The sequence below is a fragment of the Balaenoptera borealis genome (genome assembly GCF_965194805.1).
Source record: "Balaenoptera borealis genome assembly, chromosome: 14".
Taxonomy (NCBI): Eukaryota; Metazoa; Chordata; class Mammalia; order Artiodactyla; family Balaenopteridae; genus Balaenoptera; species Balaenoptera borealis.
The window spans coordinates 91003250-91014180 of record NC_138875.1 but is presented as its reverse complement, the minus strand read 5'-3'; the positions used below and the strand labels follow the sequence as shown (position 1 = coordinate 91014180).

The 10931-nt window shown below is 49.5% G+C and overlaps 1 long non-coding RNA gene across 1 annotated transcript in view; it reads left to right on the top strand.

Moving 5' to 3' along the window:
• The window catches only part of LOC309610422, a 487797-nt gene that overhangs the window by 404075 nt on the left and 72791 nt on the right, over window positions 1-10931 (top strand). The window lies entirely within an intron of this gene.

Below are 10931 nucleotides of genomic sequence, written 5' to 3'. Positions count from 1 at the left end.
CATAGCCCTGGATGGTTGCACCAGCCTGTGGGCACTCCGTACCCTGGACTGAGGCCAGAGACCATCAGAGCTGGAAGGGACAATGGGTCTCCTGGCCCACCATCTTTGTTTTCCAAGGGCGAGGTCTTGCAGTGCCACGTGGTCAGCCGTAGCCTGCCCTCACCTCCTCATCCATCCCCTCACTTCATCCAATGACTGTGTTTTCAACACCCAGAGTTGCCACAGAAGAAAAACACAGAATCCCCTCCTTCAAGACCTGCCTGTTCAGTGGTTGGGGTCGGGGTACAAGACGGGCAATGATTGCACAGACAGTTGTAAAGTTTCAACCCAGGAAAGTGCAGAGAACGGGCAGGGCAGACGGTGGGAGCCAAGATCGCTAGACGGAGCCTAGTTCCCCTGGAGACATGCCTCCAGGAGCCCAGCGCACCCTGGGAAGGAGATATTCGCCCTAAACTTGGGAAGTGACAGGGCAGAAGTTAGGAAGGAGGCAGATGAGATGGGATGTGCGTTTGGAAAAGGTTTCTGGGCCCTCGACGGTGGAAGAGAAGGGAGGCAAGGTATGCTCGATTCCCCTGGCCTTGGGCCCAGGTCAGTTGCTCAGGCTGCCACCCTCCTCTGTGTGACACGCCCACCATGGTCTGTGCCAAGTCCATCCTCGTGATTCAGATTCCATATGTGCGAATTTGCCTATTCGCTAAGTGTTTCATGTAACCCCCAAATCAGTACTCACATGCTTCTGTGGGCAAAATGTTTGTTGCCCCAGGCCCTCTTTCCCAGCTGAGGGTGAGGGAGGCCACTGCCTTGCATCAGCAGCTCTTGTACTGCAAACAAGGGTCCTGTGGGCTATTTAGGGCCACATCTGTCACGGTCCAAACGCAGGCTGGAAAAGAATTTCCAGACACAAGGCAGAACGTAAAGAAGATAGAATTTATTGGAGGGAAGGGTCGCTGCCAGAACAGCGGGCCGACTTCCTAGCAGTCTGGGAGAGTCGAGCCTGAACATGTGCTATTGATCAGTTTTTATAGCCAGGAAACAAAGGAATGGTCCGAGGTGAAAACTTTGTTTACTGATTGGTCGAGGCACATATACCTTCCTTCTGTAGGGTGGCAGTGGGACAGGGCAGATGCCTTTCCTTATTTGGGACAGGTCCCTGTTGCTCAGGTGGGTGTCGCCCAGGTGGGCTCAGGAATTTTGTAACCATCGCAACAGGGTGGGGAGGGCGAGTAAGGGTCTGGTAGGGGCTGTGACGCTGACACCTTTTCAAGCAGGGTCGTCCTTTGTCCTTGAAGCACCACAACATTCTTCTTCGGATCTTTGTGCTTTTTGTTGGTGATTTCGCTGTTCAAAAGTAAACAATGTTAATGAATCAACGGCATTTATTAAATAGGATGTCTTTTACACAGAAACACACATAAACACACAGTGATGTATTGAACAGTTGACAAAAATGTTGTGACCAGAGGGTGGCAGGAACCTAAATGTATTTTTCCCGGAGCAGGTTCAGAATCCACTAACCCTGTGCTGGTGGCAACGTTATAGAGCATGAGTACTGTGGACTGAAAAACATGCACAACCTAAAAGCTCAGAGTTATGCTTTATTCGATGGACAAAACTAAGGACTTGAGCCTGGGACACAGCATCTCAGAAACTCTGAGATACTGTCCCAAATGGGCAAGGGGCGGGGAGCCAGGATCCATAGGAGTTTTTGAAACAAAGACCAGGTAGTCGGAACATTGAAAGATTACTGTTAAATAAGGAAAACCAGACATCACAAGTTAAGGAATTTAGCGCTTTGCTATGTATGGGAAGATGCAAAGTCTGGTCTCATTGAAATCATTCCTCTGATATGCACCTCAGCTATCCGAGGCCAGTATCCTCTGCTTCTCATCTTGAGTCTTCTCAGAGTGCACCGTTGGGGCAGCTGTAACGTGATGGCTTGATGGCTGCAACATCCTTTGTTTACTGACATGGCAGGAAACATTCTTCGTTCACAGTACCATGAACAGTGAGAATCAACTGTCCTTGCTATGTGCAGGCAACTCTCTTTACAGGAAGTAACTCTTATGCCCACATCAACCCTGGGAGGTAGATTCCTATGGTTACTCCCATTTAATGGGGGAAGAAACTGATGGCCAGAGAATTGACTTGCCCAAGGTCATACAACTAAGAAGTGACACCTCTCCACTGCAAGCACTTGCTCCTCATCCTCCTAGGTCTCCAAACCTCCCAAGGCAAGGACAAAATCCTGTTCATCTCTGACCTCTGGTGCTCAGCCCAATACCCAGCAATCAGTAAAGAATCCTGTGGAAAGGATGTTGAGTGAAGAAAACCACCCCTGACTTGCTTACTCAACAAGCCAAAAAACACCACCTTCCATGGAGGTGCCACCTGCCCACCCACACAGGCCTCCAGCACCGCTGCCCCCTTCTGTGAAAGGAATGGTGAACGGGCGTCGTTTCAAAGGGCCTGGCGGCAGCTACCCAGAGTCTTAAGCTTAAGGGTTCTTAAGAGTTCTGAGAGTTCTGTGATGGATTAGTAATGTCTGTCACAGGTGCTGGGAGTGGGGGGTGGTTTGTGTGCCTTAAAACAGACAGAGGGCTGCATTCCTGTGTCACTGTGACTTCACCAGTGTAATTTTCAAGAAGTTAAAAACTAACTCTCAGGGACTTCCCTGGCAGTCCAGTGGTTAAGACTCTGTGCTTCCAATCTAGGGGGCGTGGGTTCGATCTCTGGTCAGGGAACTAAGATCCCACATGCCGCATGGTGTGGCCAAAAAATTTAAAAAACAAAAAAACAAACTCTCATATGAATATGGAGCAAAAAGTGGGCTAGAGGTTTAGCTAACTCAGTAAGGAGGGAACAAGCCAGACAGTAAAGATGGTTCCTGGGTAGAATTTGAGGAATTGTTTATTTATAGGGATTTGAAAAGAAGAATGTTAGAGTAAGATTGGTCAGTCAGATTCAAAACTGGTTATTGTTTCCCAGGGCAAAACATTAACCTTTGATTATCTTTTCTATCTCAGAGAAATCATCTGTCTTCTGTTTGACAAAAACCTACAAGTTAACACGGAGATAATGTCACAGACTCAGAGCTTTGAATCAATTGTCAACAGAAAGGTAAACACGGTCGCAGAACCCCTGCATCAAGGATCAGCAAACTTATGGTCTAAGGGGGCAAATCCAGCCCTCCTCTTGGTTTTTTCCTTTTTTGTTGTTTTTCGTTTGTTTGTTTTTTTGGCCGTGTCCTGCGTCACGTGGGATCTTAGTTCCCCAAGCAGCAATTGAACCTGTGCCCCCTGCAGTGGAAGTGCAGAGTCTTAACCACTAAACCACCAGGGAAGTCCCAGTTTTTTCTTTCTTTTTATTTTTTTAATATTTGTAAAATACACATAACAAAAATTGCCGTCTTAACCATTTTTAAGTGTACACCTCAGGGTGTACAATACATTCATATTGTTGTGCAACTGTCACCACCATCATCTCCAGGAATTTTTCATTTTCCCAAACTGAAACTCTGCCCCCATTAAACACTAATGCCATCCCCTGCAAAAACACCCTACTCCCTCTTCCCTCCACCCCGGCACCCACCCTCCCACTTTCTGTCTCTATGGATCTGACAGCTCTAGGTACCTCCTAAAAGTGGAATCCTACAGTATTTGTCTTTTAATGTCTGCCTTATTTCCCTTAGCATAATGTCCAAAAGTTTCATTCGTGTTGTAGCATGTGTCAGAATTTCCTTACTTTTTAAGGCTGAATAATATTCCATTGTACGTATATGCCACATTTCGTTTATCCATTCATCCATTGAAGGACACTTGGGTTGCCTCCACATTTTAGCTATTGTGGATGACGCGGCTATGAACGTGAGTGTACAAGTATCTCTTCCAGATCCTGTTTTCAATTCTTTTGGATATATATCCTGAAGTGGAATTGCTAGTAATTCTATTTTTAATATTTTGAGGAACCACCATACTGTTTTCCACAGAAGCTGCACCATTTTACATTCCCATCAGCAATCACAATTTCTCCACATCTTCACCAACACTTGTTATTTTCTGCTTTTTAAAAATAGCTATCCTAGTGGTTGTGGTTTCTCACTGTGGTTTTGATTTGCATTTCCTTAATAATTAGTGATGTTGAGCATCTTATTTGCTTATTGGCCATTTGTTTATCTTCTTTGGAGAAATGTCTACTCAAGTTCTTTGACCAGTTTCTAATTGGATTGTTTGAGTTGCAGTCCTTTATATATTCTAGAGATTAACTGCCTACTTTGGTAAATAAAGTTTATTGAAACCCAGCCACGCCCACTTGCTTATTTAGTGTCTCTGGCTGCTTTCAAGCTGCACCTGGAAAGCTAAGTAGCTGCAAAGGTGACCGTGCGACCTGCAAAGCCATATTTGCCAGGTGGCCCTTTACAGAATGAGTTTGGTGACCCTGGCCTTGAATTATTAAGTAGTCCTTCAGTGATGCTCCAACTGGACCACGAAAGAGCATGCTGAAGTCATTACTTACAAGTTCTGGATCATTCTTCCAAACAGCGGTAGTGGATACCAGCAAAACCTAGGCGTTCCAGTCTCTATCACCCCAGTCCACGATGCCCAGAGGTGAATCCACTCCTCAAATGCCACTGAAACACCACGGGTGTGTGTGTTGGGAGGACACTCCTCCTCCAGCCCTGACCCCTCCCCTACCATGGGCTGGATGGCAGAGTGGATGAGTGCCTGGGTGGGTCCCCTCTAGGCACAGCCGGGAAGCCTGCGTAGCCACCTGGCTTCTCTGTGCCTAGGTTATCTCACCTGGGATAATAAAGAGGATTAACTAGAACAATGGAGACAGCCAGCTTCCTCAAGAGGAGCTCCCTAGAACACCACCACCTCCCAGTCCCGTCCCAAGCTAATTCCAGCCATCAGGAAGCACTGCTGAAGGGAGAGCTGGTGATCTCATCCCGAAAAGGTCTTTGTCCTCCCCTAGGGGACTTTAGGCAAAGATTCTCAGGGCCTGGGCTCAACTCAAGGACTTCAGACTTTGGGGCAGGATGGGAATTTGCTTCCTGGCTCCCAGAAGGTTGGGATGGTGACAGCCAGGATTCTAAGGGGGCTCCGGGCTGGTTTCAGCCTCGGGTAACCTCAGGGCGCCACCCACCTTGGCCTTGCAGCCAGCCCCTTCCAGCCTCAAGCCCAGAAGGAAGGTCTGTACCTGCGTCCCCCAGGCAGGGATGGCTGAACATAAACTTACAACCCAGCAATCCCACTCCTAGGTGTTTACTCAGGGTGCCTGATGGGAAATGTTCATGACAGCTTTATTCAGAGTAGCCCAGAGCTGGAAACAAATGTCCATCAACAGGAGAAAGCAGAAACAAATGGGGATATCCACACTCTGGAGTGGAGAGAATAAGCATCTTGTCCACGCAGCAGCGCGGGCGAACCTTGACGCCCTGTATGTAAAGCGAGAGAAGCCAGACCCAGAAGACCTCTGTTGTAGGGATTCATCCTGTGTGGGATTCATCCATCAGAAACGGATCACTTGTTGCCTGGTTGCCTGGGCTGGGGGGATTGATTGGGAAAGGACAGGCAGGGCTTTGGAGGTGACAAGTATTCTATGGTGATTGGGGTGGTGGTGGATACATGGCTTTATACAGTTGTCAAAACCCTTGAAATGCGAGTATTTAACTGTGTGTGAATTATACCTCAGTAAAGTTAATTTTATTTTTTATTTTTTAATTTTTTAATAAATTTATTTATTTTTGGCTGCATTGGGTCTTTGTTGCTGCACGCGGGATTTCTCTAGTTGCGGCGAGCAGGGGCTACTCTTTGTTGCGGTGCACGGGCTTCTCATTGCGGTGGCTTCTCTTGTTGCGGAGCGTGGGCTCTAGGTGTGCGCGTTCAGTAGTTGTGGCACGTGGGCTCAGAAGTTGTGGCTTGAAGGCTCTAGAGCACAGGCTCAGTAGTTGTGGCGCACGGGCTTAGTTGCTCCGCGGCATGTGGGATCTTCCCAGACCAGGGCTCGAACCTGTGTCCCCTGCATTGGCAGGCGAGTTCTTAACCACTGCACCACGAGGGAAGTCCCAAAGTTAATTTTAAAAAGAAACACTGGGAATTCCCTGGCGGTCCAGTCGTTAGGACTCCGCGCTTCCACTGTAGGGGGTACAAGGTTGATCCTTGGTCAGGGAACTAAGATCCCTTAAGCCGCGTGGCGTGGCCAAAATAAAATAAAATAAAAAGAAGCACTGACACAGTCTACAGCGTGGATGAGCCTGGGAAACATCCTGTGAGTGAAAGAAGCCAGATACAAAAGGCCACATCTTGTACAAAGGCATTTACGTGAAACATCCAGACAGGCAAATCCATAGAGACAGAAAGAGGATTGGCGGCTGGCAGGGGCTATGGGGAGGGGGAGGGGCAGGGACTGCTGAGGGGTAGGGGGCTTCCCACCGTGCCCGCGGCATGGGGGGCTGTGCTGGGGGCTGGCGGCTCTGGTCCTAGGAGACACATCGGGTGCCAATATCCTCCTCGAAGGCCTGGAGGGAGAAGGAGTGAGTGAGTGCTGGGTCCGGGGACCGAGCTTTAGCCCGCATTTTCCCAGCCCCAGAGGGCTCCAGCCCTTGAAGTTCGCAGCTCCTGAGTGAGAACCCAGCTGGCTCAGAGCCTGCGGCCGGCCGGACTGGTTCTTGCAGAAGTCAAAGCAGAGTGCCCCAAGGCCTTTGCCTCCTGCCAGGTGGGTGACTCAGCCGGACACCGACAATTGCCACCCCACTGATGGACGACAGAGAGCTAGGAGCCCTGCGGGACATCTGAAAGGCACGCAGAAGCCCCTGCCAGGCCTGGAGCAAGGATCAGGACTCGGCGCTTCCTCTCAGCGCCTGGGCCCCAGCTCCAGAATCCTGTGGTGTCCTGCTCTCCCTCTCGTCCGCGTTTCAAGGGGCAGCCAGGGGTGTCTCCCAGTGATGCGCCTGGCCCCCCGCCTCCCTGCCTCAGCCTGCTGTCCTCCTCGCCCCCCAGTTCCAGCCCTGGCCGCGCCCCGGTCTAACCCACTGTCTGGGGCCTCCTGGTCGGCACGCTGCCTGGAGCATGGCTGTCTTCTTCCCTCTTCACCTCCCTCATCCAGCCCCACTCGACCCACCCCAGCTGCAGGGCCTTTGCACTGCCCGGCTCTCGGTCCAGACGCTGGCTTCAGCCTGTCGTCTCCTCCAGAGGCTTTCCCTGACTGCCGTTCCATCTAAAGAAGCCGGTCCCCTCTGGCACGCTAACGAAGGGGACTGTGGGCCAAGGAGCACAGTCAAGGGTCTGGGAAGGGGGATGGGAGACACACTTACATCCTCATTTCGCTCACCTCCAACAGAAATTTACCGTTCACCCTCTCCAAAGTGCTTAAGATTAAAGAAATTAAGAACTCCTCAGCCCCACATCATTTCCTTCCTCACTTATCCTTATGGGAACTCTCTTTGTTGATTTCTTATTTTCTAGCTCCCTCCACCAATGTGGAAGCTCCAAAACAGGGAGCTTGAATTTGTTATTAGCCTAAAAGGGACTTAGGCAACCTTCAATTCGTTATTGTTTTTTATTTATTTATTTATTTGGTTGCGCTGGGCCTTAGTTGTGGCTCGAGGGCTCCTTAGTTGTGGCCTGCAAACTCTTAGTTGTGGCATGTGGGATCTAGTTCCCCGACCAGGGATGGAACCCCAGCCCCCTGCATTGGGAGCGCAGTCTTAACCACTGCGCCACCAGGGAAGTCCCCAGTTTGCTACTGTTGAATGAATGAATGAATGAGCAAATGAACAGGGCACAGGGGCTGGGCGTGTCCAGGCACCCACCTTCCATCCTGGAGACCCTCCTTTCCCCTATGCTGTGGGAGCCTTTTCCTGTTCCTGCTGAGCCCCCTCCAGGCCTGTGCCCTGGACACACAGACACTCACACTCACACACACACACACACACACACACACACACTCACAGAGGACAACCTATGATGTTTACAGCAGTAGTCTTTTTTTTTTTTAATCTTTTGAATGTTTGAATTTTATTTTACTTATTTTTTTTATACAGCAGAGTCTTATTAGTTATCCATTTTATACATATTAGTGTATATATGTCAATCCCCAACTCCCAATTCATCACCCCCCCCCACCCCCTGTCCCTTTTCCCCCTTAGTGTCCATACGTTTGTTCTCTACATCTGTGTCTGCATTTCTGCCCTGCAAACCGGTTCATCTGCACCATTTTTCTAGGTTCCACATATATGCATTAATATACAATATTTGTTTTTCTCTTTCTGACTTAACTTCACTCTGTATGACAGTCTCTAGATCCATCCACATCTCTACAAATGACCCAATTTCGTTCGTTTTTTGACAGCAGTAGTCTTTATAAAAGGAAAAATACTGAACCCTCCCCTCCCCAAACCTCTGTTATAAACTGTTTCTGCAATGGAATATTACCCCGTAGTGGAAAAAAAAGAACAGATGCCAACTTCCTGCAACAACAAAGATGCTTTTTACCGACATAATATGCAGTGGGAAAAAATGAGTCCCAGAAGATGACCTATAACATGACACCCTTTCAACAAAGCTGAAAACAATTAAAACGCAACGTGACATTGTGATGCGTGTGTGGTGAATATCTGGGTGATTGTCCATTTGTGTTAAAACTGCCATCCAACAAAGGTGAGGTGACAGCACAAAACTCAGTGGTCCCTGGGAGGGATGAGAAAGTGTGGGGCACAGAGGCGGGTGGAGGTTATCATTGATACTCTAGTTCTTGGGGGGGTTGGTGAACTCACGCATTTTTATGTTATAAATAAGTCCAGGCTGATGGTGACAGCGCACCACGAACTAAGATTCATCCGAGCAGTGCACCTGGGGTTTGTTTAGAATTTTTTTGAAAAGGACAATTCATATAACCATGTGGAGACATATTTTTATTTTCTCATCTCCCAGCTGCCTCAAATGAGGGAAAGTCTAAGGTCCCATATCGCAAGTGGTCCATTTATATGAAACATCTGGAAGAGGTGAACCCACAGAGACCGGTTGCCAGGGCCTGGAGGAGGAGGGGAGAGGGAGGGGCTGCTAACGGGGATGGGCTTTATTTCAGGGTGATGCAATGTTTTGGAACTAGACAGAGGTCGCACAGTATTGTCGACGTGCTAAACGCCCCTGAATTGTTCACTTTAAGGTGGGTAATTTTGTGTTGCGTGAAAAAAACATCTCGAGGGGCTCTGGCTTGGGGACAGGCACCCCGAGGGCTCTGTGGATGGACGGGTAACACAGCGCGCCGTCCAGGCCCTGCTCTTAGGGCGCCACGGAAGCCCTGTCCAGGCCCTGCTCTTAGGGCGCCACGGAAACCCACCCACGTCCTCCTCGCCCCCAGCCCCAGGTGGGCACCATTCCCTTCCCCATTCTACACGTGAGGAAGGAGAGGCCTGGCTGGCCCAGAGCCACACCCTGGCAGGTCCTGGAGCCCGGCTGTGGACCAGCACCCATGCAGGTCAGCCTGCCTTGCGGACAGTGCACAGCGGTGGCGCCTTCGACGTTCACCCACCCCAGGCTGCTCTTCCAATCTCTGCACCCGGAGGCAAGCAGGTCAGGCAGTACTCCATTTTTCTTTTTTTTTTTTAAACGTCTTTATTGCATTTGTCTTAATTTAAAAAATAATTTATGTTATAATTCACATAGCATAACATTCAGGATGTTAAAGTGTACACTCCAGGGGTTTTTTAGCATGTTGAGTTGTGTGACCATCACCACTATCTCATCTCAGAACATTTTCAGCACCCCAGAGAGAAACCCCACACCCACCGACAGGCTCCCTCTCCCCCAGCCCCGGCTGACCACTAGTCTTTCTGTCTCTCTGGATTTGCCCGTTCTGAACATTTTGTATGAATGGAATCATACGATGTGTGGCCTTTTGTGTCTGACTTATTTCTATTTCTTTTTTTCCTTCTTTTATTTATTTATTTATTTATTTATTTATTTATTTATTTATTTATTTATTTTTTGGTTTGTTTGTGTCTGGCTTCTTTCACTCAGCATGTTGTTTTCAATGTTCATCTACGCCGTAACATGTATTGGTGCTTCATTCCTTTTTCTTGCTGAATGATACTCCATTGCTCGGAGAGACCACATTTTAAAATTTTTATTTACTTATTAAAAAATATTTATTTATTTAGTTTTGGCTGCGTTGGGCCTTTGTTGCTGCGCGCGGGCTTTCTCTAGTTGCGGTGAGCGGGGACTGCTCTTCGTTGCGGTGCGCGGGCTTCTCATTGCGGTGGCTTCTCTTGTTGCAGAGCACGGGCTCTAGGTGTGCTGGCTTCAGTAGTTGTGGCTCGCGGGCTCTAGAGCGCAGGCTCAGTAGTTGTGGCGCACGGGCTTAGTTGCTCCGCGGCATGTGGGATCTTCCTGGACCAGGGCTCAAACCCGTGTCCCCTACATTGGCAGGCGGATTCTTAACCACTGCGCCACCAGGGAAGTCCCTAGACCACATTTTTTTAATCTATCAGTTAGTGGATTTTTTTTTAACCTACCTTTGGCTATTACAAAAAAAGGCTGTCATGAGCCCTCACTCCGTTTTCCAGGTGAGGGAACCCCAACCCTGTGGGGAGAGGGGACCTGGTCCGGGCAGGGTCAAAGCACCTGTGTGGACAGGAGCTAGTGGCAAAGTGAGCCAGGCAGAAGGACCCGCCAGCGCAAGAGCCCTGGGGCCCGTCGGGGGGGAGGAGAAGGCCCAGAGGCATCCTGAGGGCAGGTGCAGCTCTCGCCCCACCCCCGAGGCTTCCCACCAGCTCCAGGCCCTGCCGTCTGAGGTTAGGGTGGCCCTGGCCTGTGAGGGGACTTCAGGGGACACGGCATTCTGCTCACTGAGGGTCTTTGAGCAGAGCCGTCCTGCTGGGGGCACGGCAGGGGGCACGGGAGAGGCAGGGACCTCTGTGTGGGCAGCCCCAG